We start from the raw sequence: 18,117 nt of genomic DNA on the forward strand, positions 1-18,117 counted from the left end.
ATATATTTCAAGTTATCAGTAAATATCAACAATGAAAAAAAAAATTTCACTTGGGGTAAAAATATGCATTATTATTTATACATTTTTTTTACAAAGTAGAGTGGAAATATTTTTATGTGTAAATTTTTCGCAAGCGAAAATCATCATTTTTTTATCATTTGTATTTTTGTTTTATAGTTGCCACAAAGTCGTGTTTGACAAATTTAGCGTTTGTTAGAATGGTTTACATCTGATAATTTTACAGTTGGGCTTTGTGCGTCTTCATATTCAGATAGTTTTTTCTGTCTTGCTGCTTTGTATTCGGCAAAAAACTGTTCTGCGAATTGAAACAAGAACTCATTCCGGTTTATTTGGCATATACAGTGTAAACCTGCACCTGGCCTTTGACGGAAATATTTGTTCATCAACTGTTCTATTTTAGTCGATAGCAAGCCTGACTATTTTCAATGAAGATGTCCCATATTTCCGAAACCGAGACGAATTTATTTGTTTGCATTCGTCTACTTTTTTATTTATTTTGTCAAAGCGGATAAATCGTGGGATTTGCTAGATAATTCCTGTGGCCATAATTTTTCTGAAAACATGGGATCCCGCTTTGGTAAGTAGAAATAAACCAGTTTTATTTTTGTTATACCTTGTAAATTCCACGAGCATATAAAACCCCAATATGCGTATGTATTTCCGGTATTACTGTTGTCCAATCGTTCCTCAAAATTCGGCAGCCTTCTTCTGCTGTGCACTTTTTAATATGTTTGATAATATTGTTATCTATTATCAACGAGAATGCACTCATAATATTATCTGAAATAAAGTTAGAGACTGAGTCTGCACTACTTAGTACTTAGTATCCTACACCTTTTTTTGAGCATATTGATGACACTTTGATGTTCATCATTGGTGATCGACTATTCATCGTTATTTTCAGTATCAAATGTTTCATTTTGAATATAATCCGCTTCATGTTCAGATAGTGGTTCAGAATATGTTGTATCTAATTCTATATCGGAACAATTTTCATTTATGTTCCTCAGATTTTCCAATAACTCAGTTCTATTTCATATTCATTTCCTGAAGTTATAGGTCGAAAGATGGAAAATAAACAACTTGTTAGTACCAGAGCCGCTGCATAGAGATTCGAACAACAATTACCACTTAAGCTTAACAGAAATTGAAACTTATCAAGTATACGCCCCCTGGATTGCACGTGGAAGGTAATCCAAGATCCCCACGGTAGTGATCACCTGCCAATAATTTTATCGATCGCCAATGAATCAGGTTCTCGTGAGTCAGTCGATATTGCGTATGACCTCACGAAAAATATTGACTGGGGAAAATTTGCAGTAATAATATCTGAAGCACTTGTTTCAATGCATGAACTTCCTCCACTCGAAGAGTATAATTTTATATCGAGTTTGATTTACGAAAGCGCACTTCAAGCTCAAAAGAAACGTGTTCCTGCTACAACTTTCCGACGTCGCCCTCCATCACTTTGGTGGGACAAGGAGTGTTCAAAGGTCTACCTTGAAAACTCATCCGCTTTCAAAAAATTCAGGAAAACTGGATTAGTGGAATGGTTTCGAAAGTACCAAGCTCTAGAAGCCAAACTAAAAGGTCTGATTAAAGCAAAAAAGCGTGGATATTGGCGGAAATTCGTCAATGGTTTGTCAAGGGAGACAGCTATGAGCTCTTTGGAATACGACTAGGAGAATGCGTGGCTGGAACCATACAAATGAAAGTGAGGAATACTCTGACCGTTGGATTTTCAAATTTGCAAGAAAGGTTTGTCCCGATTCCGTTTCTGCACAAAACGTCGTACGTGACATTCCGCTCCAAGGCGATTATGAGAATTCTTCGATGGTAGAGTTCTCAATTGCCCTCCTCTCATGTAACAATTCAGCTCCGGGGTCGGATAAGATTAAATTCAACTTGTTGAAGAATCTTCCCGACTTGGCGAAACAGCGTTTGCTGAACTTGTTCAACAAGTTTCTGGAGCTGAATATAGTCCCACATGACTGGAGACAAGTGAGAGTGATAGCCATACGAAAACCCAACAAGCCGGCTTGGGATCACAATTCGTATAGGCCGATTGCAATGTTATCCTGTATTCGTAAATTGTTAGAGAAAATGATTCTACTTCGTTTGGACAAGTGGGTTGAAACGAACAATTTGTTGTCAAATACGCAGTTTGGCTTTCGCCGAGGTAAAGAGACGAATGAAGGTCTCGCGCTGCTATCTTCTGAAATCCAAATCGCATTTGCTCGTAAAGAACAAATGGCTTCCGTTTTTCTCGATATCAAAGGGGCATTTGATTCAGTTTCCATGGAAATTCTCTCAGAGAAACTTCATAATCGTGGACTTTCGCCAATTCTGAATAATTTCCTGTACAATTTACTCTCAGAAAAGCACATGTTTTTCAATCATGGCAGCTTGAAATCTTTTCGATACAGTTTTATGGGCCTACCACAAGGCTCCTGCCTAAGCCCCCTCTTGTATAGTTTTTACGTCAATGATATGGATGATTGTCTAACTAGAAACTGCACGCTGAGACAACTTGCAGAAGATGGAGTTATTTCCATCACGGGTACTAATCCCGCCGTTCTGCAAAAATCCTTGCAAGATACCCTGAACAACCTGTTCACGTGGGCTCTCAAGCTGGGTATCGAATTCTCTACGGAGAAAACTGAAATGGTCGTTTTTTCTAGGAAGCACGAACCCGCCCAATTCCAGCTTCACCTATCCGGCAAAGCGATCAGGCACTCGATGTTTTTTAAATACCTTGGAGTATATTTTGACTCTAAATGTACCTGGGGAATACACATTGCGTATTTGAAACAGAAATGCCAGCAAAGAATCAATTTTCTCCAAACAATAACCGGAACATGGTGGGGCGCCCATCCAGGAGACCTCATTCAGTTGTACAAAACAACGATATTATCAGTGTTAGAATATGGCAGTTTTTGCTTCCGATCAGCTGCCAGGATTCATATTCTCAAGCTGGAGAGAATACAATATCGTTGCTTGCGTATATCCATGGGGTGTTTGCATTCGACACATACGATGAGTTCGAAGTCTTGGCAGGAGTACCCCCGCTCACTCTTCGTTTCACAGAATTATCCTACAGATTTCTCATCCGTTGCAAGATCATGAATCCATTGGTGATTGATAACTTCGAAAATCTACTCCAACTGACTCCTCAGTCAAGTTTTATGTCTTTGTACCATGATTTCCTTATCCATGAAGTGCACCCTTCACCGAGCATCTCCAACCAAGTTTGCTTCTCATACTTTTGCAATTCCTCTGTCAATTTTGATCTGTCCATGCGACAAAAGATCCATGGAATCCCAGATCATCTACGCTCCGATTATATTCCGCCGATATTTTCGGCAGAATATGGGAAAGTTAGATCTGATAAAATATTCTTTACTGACGGTTCATGCATAAACGGGTCCACTGGCTTCGGCATCTTCAATGAAAATTCCAGTGCCTCTTTCAAACTCAAAGATCCTTGTTCCGTGTATGTCGCAGAAATGGGTGCGATATACTATGCTCTAGGGATCATTGAAACACTGCCCATCGACCATTATTTTATTTTTTCAGACAGTCTCAGTTCAATAGAGGCAATCCGCTCAATTAAAGTTGATAAACGCTCATCTTATTTCCTAACAAGAATAAGACATCTATTGAGTGTTTTGGTCGAAAAATTATTCAAGATTACCTTAGCATGGGTTCCCTCTCATTGCTCGATTCCGGGGAATGAGAAAGTGGACTCGCTAGCTAAGGTGGGCGCTTCAAAGTTCGGTCGCTGGTTACACACGATTATCCCTAAGGTTTCGACGAAAGCTTGGTTTAAGGGATTGAATGTAGGTCGTGATTTCATACGCGTGATATCTCGGCTTATGTCCAATCATTACAACCTAAACGCGTATCTCTATCGCATTGGGCTCGCAGCAAACAATCAATGTGATTGTGGCGATGGCTACCACGACATAGAGCATATTGTCTGGTCGTCTACCCGATTTCATGCTGCTCGCTCTCAGCTCTCTAGAGCACTGAGAGCAAAAGGCAGACAATCGCATATCCCCGTCCGGGATATCTTAGGTAGCCGTGACCCTGATCTACTGCTTCATCTATACCTGTTCCTCAGAAACGCCGATGTCAACGTTTAATGATGTTTCCTTCGTTGTGTCCCTGTTTCATATCCCTCCTATCCGATCTATAAACTTTTACTTAGTCGCGGCAATACATACACACACTCTTTACAGATACACGGGCCAAAGGTTGCGCAGTCCACTGATCATTCAACAAGAGCCAAAGGTTGTACCGCTCATGACAACTCTACACGAGCTGATGTTTGCGCCGGCTAGTGACCATTCTATCATGGATTCCTCGAGTCGAGAAGACGCACCAGGCTAGATATGGGGTACAGACTAGGGGGGCGTTGCTGATTAATGGTCAGCTGCATCCCAATAGGAAGTATTCCGTGTCGGGCACAGGTACAGAGCATTGGAGACAGCAACATCACAATTACGAAAACACTTGTAATACTAACCTCGAGCCAACCGCGAGTAATCGGTTACATATTACTAACATAGTTATAAGACAAACATTGTCGAAATATTGAACTCCCGGCCCCGTCAGGTTTACGCCATATGAGCCTTAATAAAAATATATATTTTGGATAAAAAAAAAGTATACGCCCAAGACCACAATTTACCATTTACTTGTATGTTATCATTTGATTGTTATCGAAAAATAATGAAAACTGTCAACCGAAAACTTTATGTACCGGAAATGAAAGAGAGGGAGGTAACGTGTTTATATGTTGTACAAAAAGTCACAATATTCTAAAAAAACATGCGGCATTATATACATAGTTGTTTTTCTAATTGAAATTTAAAAGCAGTCAAAATGAATTCCTTTGGCAATCTAGTGTTAAATTTAGTGCAGTGGAGTTACAGGGTGTTAACAACGGACATCAACAAAGAGAAAATTCAATAAATTGTACGTGAAATACGTGCAATTTAATTTTTTTTATTTTAATTTATTTTTTCTATTTTTTTTTTAGTGCAATACACTAAATTCAGATATTCTTTGTCAACAAATGGTAAGAAATTCAAGAGAAAATTGTGAAAGTCTGTTACTAGAGTTCTTCGGCCCAAGATATCTATAAGAGAGGCATTATGAAGCTACTTTTAGAATGGCAACAAATTATACAACAAAACGGTGCATATTTGACCCAAATCGGACAACCCGAAGCGTATTAAAAAACGTTTTGAATTTCACGCAAAAATAATGAATTACTTTTTTCCCAACCTAATGTTTTGTGTATTTTTTGTATGTTTCGCATAATGATTCAAGAACTTTTCTAAAAACAGCATGCTCTTCTGATGGCTGGCTGAATCATGAAAATGAATTCGAGTATTTCCACTCTGAATAACGTTAAACTATGTTAAGTTTCATCCGATCACTACCGAGATAGATCTCCTGTTTTTGAAGTATGTGTTCTGAGTCAAACTTGAATCGAGGAAGTGCAGTTCGAAACCTTTTTAAAATTTTACCGGCAAACAAGGCTAATCAGTTAGGGGGTCTTCGTAGCCACTTGGTTACGCGTCCGCTTACTAAGCGATCGGTCGTGAGTTCAAACTCAGGAGCCTCAATTGACCATCTTTGTGTTGTTATAGAATAACTACGTCCACGCAAACATCATCAGCGATGGACATCGATTCACGGTCGAAATTAGATCGAGTCATCCATACAACTGCTCTGCTCTGCAAGAAACATCGGGCTGCTGTTCTATAAATAACCCAACAATGATCAATATCAACTGTCTCCGCTGTCCGGTCTGCTGAACAATGGAAGAACAGAAAGAATACCCTTACGCCGAAATGGCTACTACTGTGTAATTTACCATAATGTAATAGAACAGAAAACTTAACGCCTAAATGGCTACTACTAACTACTGTGTAATTTACAGTTTATAGAAACATAAACATATGTACATGTACACGATTAAAACCCGGCTCTGTTACAGCTAAAATGCTAATGAGCCTAATAAATAAATAAATGGGATAAACAAAAATAAGGCTAATCAGTTTGGTTATCTGAAAAAAAATCCAAATATCTCCTGGAGACATCTTTCTAAAAATAAATCTCACTGATTTAAGATAACAAAAAAAAAATTCATTTATGATTATTTATTGTTTATTCAACACTCCTCGTTTATCTAGTTGTGATATGTTAACAAACACTGGCCTTGGCCGCAAGAAGAATCCACTCCATTTGAAATTAAAGTGTCCCAATATTAAAAGTTTTTTTCAAACTGTTCGGTATTCCAGTCAATACTACGTAAAAGTAGGTGATTAGTAGATAATTTTTCCATTTTAGTATCGTTGTTTTAATTTTTAGAAAAACCAAAAAATGACTTTTGTTACTAAATGGGTATTTTTAGGATATCTATATATTTATAAATGGAGTGATGTCTGTCTGTCTTTCTGATTCTAATTCTTATGGACAACTAGTGAACCGATCGGCGTGAAAATTGGTATGTAGGGTTTTTTGGGACCCGGAAGGTTTTTACGATAGTTTGAGACTCCCCCTCTCTCTAAGGAGGGCTCCCATATAAATGAAACACAACTTTCTGCATAACTCAAGAACTAATTAAGTAAATGGAGCCAAATTTGGCATGTGAAGATTTAAGGGGGTAATAAATGTTTCTATGGTGGCTCGAGATCCCACAAATTTCTGCATAATTCGAGAACTAATCTGCCCATGTTTGTATAGGTGACGTAAACGACAGAATGAACAAAATCGACATTTTCGATGTTTCGTATTCTACACAGTGTAATACGTTTGCTCAACATGCAAACAAATTTTTTTTTGATCGAAAACATATGAGCAATTTTGAAAAAGCATTTCCGAAAAATCACTGTTTGTCTGCATAACAGACGTAGTTCCATACAACTTTCATCGTTCGAAAACCAACAATTGTCAGTATTATGTGCTATAAGCCAAATCTACATTTGAATCACATACTTTGTAGAGTCCAAGCATGCCTGTCACGAGAGAGTCTTATTAACTATTACTAATATATGAATATAAGAATCCATTGAAACGCTGCTCATATAATCACTATTTTCTGTACACGATGAGCAAAGAGAAGCAATTGTGTTTTTTAATGTTACAATTACCTAAATTTCTGCATTTGAATCTTCAAGTAGATAACGAAACAATCAGATCAGTAGTAAAATTAAATTAATATTGGTTCTTAGCATTATAACTCCTCCGTTAGTGTAAGTCACTCCACCATCTTTATGCGATTGATCGTGATATCGGTAAATAATGTTGCTAAAATTATCAACATTGCAGATTGCCTTTACAAATTCAATTAGTTGAAAAAACACGAACCTGCTGTTCTTATAATATCACAAAGTATTCTTCAGGAAAAAAGTACTATCATCGACTCGCAACAAATCAAGAACACATTTTCCAGACATTTCACTAAATTTCTTCTAAACCTTTTTGATTTTATCCAATAACAACTGAAACTACCGACGGAAAGCTGGACAGATCATTTCATCGAAAATTTGCATGGTTATGCTTGTAGGCCAAAAAACAATAAAAATGCGTTTTGCCAACATTAATATTAATTTAATTTTACTACTGATCTGATTGTTTCCTTATCTACTTGAAGATTCAAATGCAGAAATTTAGGTAATTCTAACATTAAAAAACATAATTGCTTCTCTTTGTTCATCGTGTACAGAAAATAGTAATAATATGAGCAGCGTTTTAATGGTTTCTTATATTCATCTATTACGAAACACTAAGTAATAAGACACTATCGTCAGACACACTATGGACTCTACACAGAATGTGATTCAAACGTAGATTTAGCTTATAGCACATAATACTGACAATTGTTGATTTTCGAATAAATGAATGAAAGTTGTATGGAACTACGTCTGCTATGCAGACAAACAGTGATTTTTCGGAAACGATTTTTCAAAATTGCTCAAATGTTTTCGAGCAAAAAATATTTGTTTGCATGTTGAGCAAACGTATTACATTGTGTAGAATGCGAAACAGCTAAAAAGTCGATTTTGTTCATTTTGTCGTTTACGTCTCCTATACAAACATGGGCAGTACCCTCTGCGTAGAACGAGATACCCACTACAACATGACGCAGCTTGGTCGAAACCACCCCGAATGGGATATTTGAACTGATTGAGAGCTAAATATGATCCAAGAATTAGAAACTTATTGTAATTAATGCGAAATTGACGTTAATTTTGATAAGGAGTGAGAGTTTTCCCATCTGGTTCTACAGTTATGAAACACTGGAATTTAAGTTTTTTGAATGTTGTTTGCCTGAATGCAACAATAAAGTTCAAATGGCCAGTCTTATGAATAAAGATAGTTATTGTATTCTACACTCAGAGGCGTCTCGTCCGCCTGTTCAAACTGTTCATAGGACAGGTAGACAATCTCAGAATAAAATGTATATTATTTCACATTTGTAACATGGATGAGGAACTATCGAAGGTAATTTTTTTTTGTGATTTCCATATTATGCCGAATATCCTTATATTATTTTCTATTTTGGGAGAACTGAAGAACATAATATCATAGTTACACTTGATTACACCCCCAATCTGCACGCAACACAGCCTCAACGCTACGAAATAAGCAGTAATGACTACCGGGTTCAAACCATTCATCTGAACTCGCCGTCATCCAAACACAGGGCAAACACAGTCAACTACGTATGAAACGATTACTAGTACTAATGCGCCGCCTTGCGTAAAAATGACGTTTTAGGTTCAATATTTCTGCTGAACGAAACTGACGAAAACGACGGAAAATGCACACCACCACTCTTCAGTGTTTGTTCGTGTTTGTCATCGTTTCCTTTTCTGATTCTCATCCTACTCCTGACCAAGGCGCCTAGAAGTATATCCTAAGGTGGGCCAACTTGCTAAAACCACTCTTCAGCCATCTTGGAAGTCTACTGTGTTTTGTTTGTAAACAAAACACAATACGCTAGTGCCGAAGCTCGTTCCTGATCAGTCTGTCTCTTTCACGCTTCAAGCAAATAATTCCCCTTCTGCTTTCTTCCGTACTGTTTTCATATACCGCTCCCCTAACCAGCTTAGTGACGAAACGGCCTCACCTAGTACCATAGACCCGTCTTGCTCCTGACCAGAGCTGCAATCCATCACCATCAATGTCACAAAAAAGCTGACCATAGTCACTCAATTCCTCTCACGGCACGTGAGATCCAAATATTCAGTAGTGATACTCACTCTTTTGTTTCTGACACCTAACCAAATGACGGTTGGTTCCAATGCCTCTCACTGCCGCTCTGTTTACAACTTTACGTTACGAGAGCGGTGGTTGTGGCGTATGATGGTAGTAGAAATGTGAGTGATCAGACAGTTCCAATCATTTTTGACAATCGCGACGGTTGTTTAGATCAAGAAGGTGGAGTTAACAGGTGGCTCGTAATTTACACTATTTAGAAAAGACGTATGAGGAATGGCAAGACGAAAGGTTTGGATTTGTTTATGTTATTACTTACGTTGGTATGGTTACATTTGATTTCGTCGAAGATATTTGAAGCAGTATAGTAAATAAACAGTTGTCGTTGAAAATAGTAACCTAGTAACCTTTATGCATATGCTTCCGCAAGTTGGCTCGGCTAATGTGGTATGATTTATTCCGGGAATGCTTTGATCGTGGTACCGACATGGTGCATAATTTGCAGCCAAGGCGGTATAGTACGGTGGAACGTTATGTCAGAACTGCTGTTCAGCCATTACTTGAGTTCGAATTGACAGCGACCAAACGAACGGCTAGAGTTTTCCGAGAAAGAGGATAACAAATGGCATGCAATGATGAGTGCATACCGCTATGTGTTTGCTGCGCATAAACGTTGGTTTTGTTTACGCTGTTGGCATCATTGTTGTGTTTCGGTGACTGCTGCAAGTTGTTGTCTGCATTGCTGTTTTACGGAACGTGAGGGTTGTTGCTGTTGCTGCTGGGATTGGAGCGATTGTGGGAGCTTTGCTAGTGGGTATATGAAAGGGTCACTACCGGCGGGCTTGTGCCGTACTGCTCTAAGTTCCATTTGCTTTGGTGGAATTAGTCGTTGGCGACCCATTAAGATTGAGTGATAGCGATACGCTGTGGATATCCATGCATATAGTTTCCCGGCGAGAGCTGCTTTAGCTGGAGACTCACCTGATCGTACGGGTTGTGAGACACAACAGCTAGTTCGATTGAAACCGGCCCAGCGTATGTATATGTTGGTGTGGACCGCTATGTATCATAAAAATTAGACCTGCTTTGTTTATAAACAAAAAAGTCGCTGTCATTTTTTTATCCCCTCTCGCATCTTCCATGCCTTATCATCATACTGTCGAAAACGAACCACCTGTCAATTCCAGCTCCTTGTTTGCAGCTTTGTTTTTTGTGCTGGTTCATAACGGCAATCAACTGTGCCGACGAAACTGTAGCCAATGTTTAGTGTTGTTTGGATACCATCTATGTAAATAAATTCAAACTTACGGGATACGTCTGAACGGCAATTCTGACATTACGTTTTACCTTCCACTGCACTTTCCTTGGTTTAGATTTGTTTGTTGAAGTAGAAGTTGTTGTTGTTAGAGATGTCCAAATTTTTCGTTTATTCGATTATCGATTAATCGTGGGGTCATTTTTAAATATTCGATTCATTCGAACAATTGTCTTTCAGTATTCGAGTATTTATTTCATGCAGTTAAAATGAACAAACATTTATAATAAAAAAGATTATGGAGTCATAATTTTAAAAGTTATATTAAATATAATTTTCAAATAAACATGGTGCAGCCAAAACCATTATTTGAATGAAATGGTATTTAAGTTTGTTGATAAATTTACCATTTCATAATTATTTGCGGATAATGAAAATGATCCGATTGAAAACCGACAAGGCGTTTTTTTTTATTTAGAGTTAAGCCTTACCAGAACTATTGAAGTTTAGTTAATAAACGTGAGATGAACACAAAAATTTCATTTTTTTATAAAACGAAAGAAAATTGCGATCTCAAATAATCGCTCAAAAATCATCCACTTCCATTGAGGCTTTATTGAGAAACTTCTTATTCAGTGTTACAAACTGCGCCACGAACACGTCCAGATGGAATATATGTTTGCTTCCTTGCTGCATCCAGTGTTCATAATGCCCGGCAAAATTCAATGTTTGCGTCTTCAGACTCATATCGCAATTTTTAACCAGATTCGGTACCAATCCACAGATTATAACATTCGATAGAACGCCTTGAAATAGCAGCTCGTATAGTCGTTCGCTCACCCCCTCCAGCTTCTGTGGACTTTGTTCGAGGACAATCTGATTGGCGGTTTCTCGATGGAATATTTGCCAGTCAATTTCCGGTACTTCTTAGTTGACCGTGAACGGTTACTGTTGTACCTTGCAAGCTTCCAGCATGAGGATAGCGTAATTCTTTTCTCCGAAGGAATGTGCTGAAATGCAAATAGTGTTGTTACATTCAAGAAACAAACAAATGACAATATTACATTCAAAATTTTAAGAATATCCTCCTAAGATAGAGCCGGCCCCCTTATTCCCAAGCAACGACTTCTCACCGCGGGAATAACCCGCAAAGTAGAATTGGCGCACAAAATCAATCTGCACCTAGACACATGCTTTTCAATGGTTCTTCTCAGCGCATCCTGGGTATCTTTGGTCAGCTAATCCACCACGGACAAGACGAGTCTCATATTCACTCTACCCGCTGGGATCAATTTGATTGATCAAATCCGACATGACCACCCTGTCATATATCCCGGTAACCGATGAATTCAACTCGATGTGGTAATTACTGCTGATGGTACTGATTTCCACCTTCCGGTTCGAGGGCGTTGTGAAGTTTATTATTTCATTGCGTAGCCGTTCCACGCCCGGTTGGTAAAGTTTCCACAGCAGATACATGATATTTGATGTATAATACAAAAATACTTGGTGACTTGTTGTTTTCGTGTTGGCCTTTGCCAGAGTAAATGCATCACCTCAAGAGACGCCAGATGATTTTTTTGAAAATCTTCGACAAAAATCTGAAATGTTGATGAAATCTGAGATGCTGATACTTTTGTAACCGCAAGAATAGCAAAGTAATCTTTGAAAAAAGGGGTTTTAAGCGCAGGGAATCAAGACATAAAGAGAAGAAATACCATATCCCTACAGTCTGCAACTGAAAATATAAGTTTGCAACAGGATAGACAGGACACTAAATATCAGTAAAATTGCGAACATGTCTGCAGATTTAGTATCCTTGCAATGATGAGAAACAAATTTGGTAAAAAAATCGAAGTCGAACGGGTTACAAAATGCATCATTTTTCAAACCCGATCGGGAGCCGGAATAGAGGGGATACGCAAGGCGTGTTATTCCACAAACTAAGTACTAATACAAATGACACGTGTATTACTACGTAGAGTCGGTGAAGTGCCGCTAAAAACGTTAAGGCCGTCTGAAAAGTTGAATAGAAAATATATGCCTGAAAACACAATATTCTTCAAATTGTATTTAAAATGAAACTGTATATTTATATCTGGCATCCCTAGTCACGAAGAACGAACACAAAGAGGCGAATGTTGTGAATATCGCCAAACCATCAGCTAGACTTTTGAGTGTCGCACTATTCTGACATTTCAGCGACAGGACACTCACCAAGGAGCTCGGATTTCTACTGTCAAGTAGAAGTTCACCATGCGTTAGTGTTGTGATAATACTCTTCTCACACTATTGGACTGACTTTGTGTGAAATCTTTAGTTTCTTCGTGGAGGCGCCTAAACTGGTTTACCCAAGGTTTTTCACAAAGTGCAGCAGATTGCCGTCTATCCCCCAGTCTGTCATTGTATTCAGAACTAGTGGAATCCAGGTTCAGTTGTATGTCTTCTCAAGATTTAAGACTACAGTCTCCACGTGTTGTCGATTGTTTCTAAATTCATAAAACAGAATTCCCAATTCCACCAGACTCAATAAACGACTTTCTCCAAGTGAAGATCGGCTTTAGGGATAACTAATAGAGGTTCATTTCGCTTGCCCTTAAGAATTTTTCCGATTAACATTTTTATAAATAATTAAACTTTTCATCGTCCATCGCGATTTGTTTGAAAACTGCGAGTTTTCATTGCGTTTATAAAGCGAGTCGCTGATAGAGACAAGATCCATTCATTTAACTTTCGATCAAAAAGTGTAGAACCATATATTGCAGCGTTTTACGTAAGCAAAGTTCACCATGTTCCAGGTTCACTCATGAACATGAATATTTGTAATGAATCTGCTATTTCATGTGTCGTGTACTGAGGATTACTCTTGACCTGTATCTCGATTTGATTATCATCAGTGGTGATACAAACCTCCCGGACAATAGGAGTGTTTTTGTGAACTTGAACTTTTTTTTCGCCAGTCAATCCGAATGAAGCGAGGGATCTCTTGCGAAAGAGAGAAAAAAGAAAAAACTTCCCAAACTTTTGCTTTGCTTTGACAGTTGCCTCTGCCACATCAGGAAGCTGGAACCAGACAATCAAGATGAGTGCAGCAAGATATGAAAAATGTTGCTCAGTATCACATCGATTGAACGATGTAAGCAATATTCAAGCTTACTATAGGATAATGAATAATTTTTCAAATTTCTATTTATATTCCACTGAATTTTCTAATTTTTTAATTGTATCGAGTCGAAGAAATACTTTAAGTCACATTTGTGATTGATATGATTTTCTTCCACCAGACTCGTACAACTTGTTTTCGTTGTAGGACGATTCGTATGATTTCGTAATTCAATGTGAATGACTTTAGCGAAAACATTTCGCAAGAACCAATTTCTCATCTGAAAAATTCTCTCATTCTTAAACAAACATTACTAGGGACACTTATCCAGAAATATGGTCTGTGCATCCATGAAAGAAATTGTTTTTCGTGCTCCATTTTCGCAAAACTTAGGAGTTCTAAAAAATAGAAACGTAGTTTCTACTCTGGTGGCGTCTTCATCTTTCATTTTCTTCAATGACTCTAAAACAAATGAAAGTAAATCGGTCACTTTCAGTTCATTTACGTCATTTCATTTCAATTCTCCATCGAAACGCTTTTGTAACAAAACTCAAAACATCCTCGCATAACCTGTATCTGCTTTACATCGGATGATTTTGGACGGCATTATTTTATGTTTTCAATGTTTTCAATTGCATTTTGGATTGAAAAAAAAATGATGCTGTCCATAATTGTTACAATCGAGTTCTCAACTATGTTAGCCTGTTCAACGCATGTTACAAAGTCGGAAAATGTGTAGAACTTTTCTCCCTGATGCCTTCTCATGCTCCGCTTAACAGCGGCATTTTGGAAAAAATAATTGGAAACAGATTCTCGCATACTTTAATGGATGAACGCCAATCGGTTGTGGAAACAGCGATTAAAATTTGCAGTTTCCACAACAAACTGGCGTTGGTAACATTGCTTAAATAAAACGGCATTTTTTCAAAAATCAAGCCGATGGCAATGTTTTTCCATCAAGTGCACACAATTTGTACAGATTTTCGTAATGTACGCGTAAGCTGATTATACATGCAATTTTACGAAAAGTCCCGTACTGAAAATTCGTCCCTCTGGCGCTTGCGTCAGTTTGCAAGATTTCGGCAGTGGAGGTTTGTCGCAGCATTGGATATCTCTATGTTTATTCTACACTCAACTATGACAACCGAAGCCTGGAATACCGATCACTATATGCATATTTCGTTATCTATTCCTACATGAATGTTTGCTCCAATCAGAGCATTGACGTTACAGCCAGCGTTTGGTGGAACGAAAATTCATCTGAATCCCGACCATTGCATTCAGTCGCCCTCTAACGAGAGGCGAACAAACAAATAAACATTACTCTCGAACAGGAGATCTGATACGATAATCCACGTATCAGTTTTCCTGTTTCTCCTGTGGCCAGATAGAAGATTATACATTTCGTACCAAAAAACCAATCGCCAAACCGAAAGACCACCATGAAAGAAAAAAACACACCCACCCTCACACCATGGTCGCGGGGCCCACGGCAGCAGAGTGTCATTTGCAGAACATCCCGGATATGTGCCTGCTCGTTATGGGGGCGGTCGATCGCTCGCGGGAGCATTGTTCCGTGGCAGTTGATAAAAGTCATTAAGCGAATGTCGCACGTAATTTTCGTCTCCGTAAGCATTCTGTGTTCCCAATATGTATGTGCAATATGGTGGGAGCGGGATTCGAGCAGCGTTAGCCATTTTATGGGTGGAATATTCATATGGATATATTGAATCCATTGCCATCCTCTAGGTGCAAGCTGGCGTCTATTATGTAAGAGGAGTGAAGAACTGGCGGTTTGCAGGCACTGACTATTGCGTTTGGTTTAATGTAATTTAGTCGACTGATGCAGATGCTACACGACTCGTCCAACATTTCACTCGAATGTTGGACTCAAACATTTGACTCGATGAATCGACAAATGTTGTGACGAATGTGCTGCTACACGGTGAATGAATGTTCGATTCAATGTAATCGGTCCAAACAATCGGCGAGTATTTGGATCGAATGTTTATTGTTTTTATTTACCATCAAAAACGTTAGGAAACTGGATGACAATGCGAGTATTGAAATTGCTGCCGTAGCAATTGTACTGATATCGGGCTGTAAATTAGAAATGCTTGAAATTAACATTATTAAACTGCAATATTTTGCCGAACATTTTGAATTTTATGAATCGATTTCATAGTTCCTTCATCTAAAACTTGTAAACAAACCAATCTGTCAAAGATTGATTCGGACGAATCGTGTAGCGGTGTATCAAATGTCATGGAGTGTCGAATCAATGACAAATATCCTTTGACTCGTGCCACTCGCGTTGGAAGGTAATCCATAACGAACGGATTACCTTCCAACGCGACTATTCGACACTCGACATTGGAGGTTCGTAGCTCGTCAGTCGACTACACGATGCGTCGAATCATCGAGCGTCCAGCATTCGAGGGTGTTCGTAGCATCGTGTAGCACTGGCTTGAGAGTGATGAGAATTGAGGGGCTTAGAATGAAAAGGGGTGTAAGTGATTTGATCGATTTCTCTACATCGACTCTCTCTTTTGGTCATAGCTTAGCCTCAAATACATTCCCAGCTGTATTTGTGTGGAATATAGGTCAGAACCTCACCTATCAGATTCTATAGCAAACTTAAATTGGAACGTTTTTGCAATTGAGTTATTAACTAAAGAAAAAGTTGATGAAGAGAAATCGATCAAGTCACTTACACCCCTTGCATTCTAAGCCCCTCAATTGTGAAATTGAGAATAACAAATTATTGAAATTTATTCCTAAGCTGTCTTTTATTTATATGGAGGGCCAGCTGCAGGAGGTGAAAAGGAGTCTATTATTGTTGAATTTTATTTTATAGCAGGAAGCATCTTTGACTTTCTGGAGTTCCCAATCTTTTCACTGCTTCCCCCCTCTCAATTGAATGTTCTGCAGTCTCCTGGACGAAATCGTGGATAAATTACGGTGAGGTAGATTAACACCATTCTTTTGAAATGTTTCTAAGCCTTTCATTTTTATACAAACATATGTTTCCACATAAAACACTTATTTTGCCAATTTCACCCAATAACAAATTGTACCCGCTGCAATAAGATTTTGATTCCATCGAAACAGGACGATATTTGTATGTTTCCCACATCAAAGAGCACAACTTTTGGCAATTTGTTCCGATGCCAATGCCAAAGCCCGAACTCCGCTGAGCACACAACGGGTGGTTCGTAGCGTGTCGGCTGATCGCTTGCTGTTTGTTTGGCGTTTGCTCAACTTTTTCCGCCACTCACTTCTCCCACATACACACACACACACACAAAAACAGGGAGATTTACCATGCTACGCGCGGCCACACGGAATGAAATATTGAACCTTCCAAATCGAATCTGTTGCATCCCTGGCGTTCGGTAGACCTGAGTCCTGAGCGAATCAACAGATTGATGGCCGATATCATTAGAGCAACTCTCATTCCGTGAATAATACCACCTAATTGATGGTTGGGTATCCTATCGGGATAACAAAATCAGTTGTATTTTGGGGAATATACGAGAGCAACACAAACATTTTAAGAATTTGTAATTGTGGATGTACCTTGAGAATGCTCACCGGAAGGCTCTAGACGCTTCAATGAACCTTCAACCAGAGCAGACGATTGCTTACGACTGTGAGAGGAAACAGTGATTCATGAAGGGACTACTGGTTTGCTTTTCTTAAGCACCACATGGTCCTGTTCAAACAAGCTGCCATTAAAATTTTTCTTACTTCACTTAACAGCCGATTAGCAGTAAGGACCGATAGGAGCTGCTGTGCAAACAAGCAAAAGCCAACACACGCACCCACATCCATACACATGTTATCTCTATCGAATGGAAATAAGTGGGTCACTTCCGGTTCATAAAGCTTTGCTTCATAATTCGTTCGATGTTCCATCGAATTTCTTCCATCTTGCCACAGATTGCACGGAAAACACGAGGGTTCCCCGAAAAGTTTCTTTGTCTTTCTATAGGTCTGTTGATTTGTTACGCTCTTATGAACACAAACATATCATTATTTTAACGAGGAATACATGAGCAAATTTCAAGGTTTTTTAGGTGGATTTTTATCCACTAAGTCGGGTTTGTTCGAGCATATTATCCTCGGAAAAGCATGATGAAATCGATTTTCATATCCTACAATACATTCTGGGTAAATTGTTCATACAGGATTCACGTTTATTAGAATGGCTCGAAAATAATTATCGGTGTACTCATCGAACGATTCGTTCTTCCCGGTGGATCGATCCCTCCGCCCCACCTGTAGTCACGGAGAAAAGATTTGGTGCTCCCGCAATAAACAGCTACGGTAAAGGCTGGATTTATCTCCCAATTCCTTGTGCTGTCCCGGCCTAATCCAGTGGATAGCTGACGGCGTAATTGAAATTGCGTTCCATTTCCCCGAATTCCGCCTTGCCTGACGCTTTCTTTTTTCGTGTCTGTTTCGTTAATACTAGCTAGCAATGAAGCGCGAGACAAAT

General features: G+C 38.8%; 1 protein-coding gene across 7 annotated transcripts in view; it reads right to left on the minus strand.

Moving 5' to 3' along the window:
- The window catches only part of LOC129780318 (probable G-protein coupled receptor 158), a 212,149-nt gene that overhangs the window by 149,165 nt on the left and 44,867 nt on the right, over positions 1-18,117 (minus strand). The gene's annotated exons all lie outside the window — the stretch shown is intronic.

This window comes from Toxorhynchites rutilus, chromosome 3, assembly GCF_029784135.1.
Source record: "Toxorhynchites rutilus septentrionalis strain SRP chromosome 3, ASM2978413v1, whole genome shotgun sequence".
NCBI lineage: Eukaryota > Metazoa > Arthropoda > Insecta > Diptera > Culicidae > Toxorhynchites > Toxorhynchites rutilus.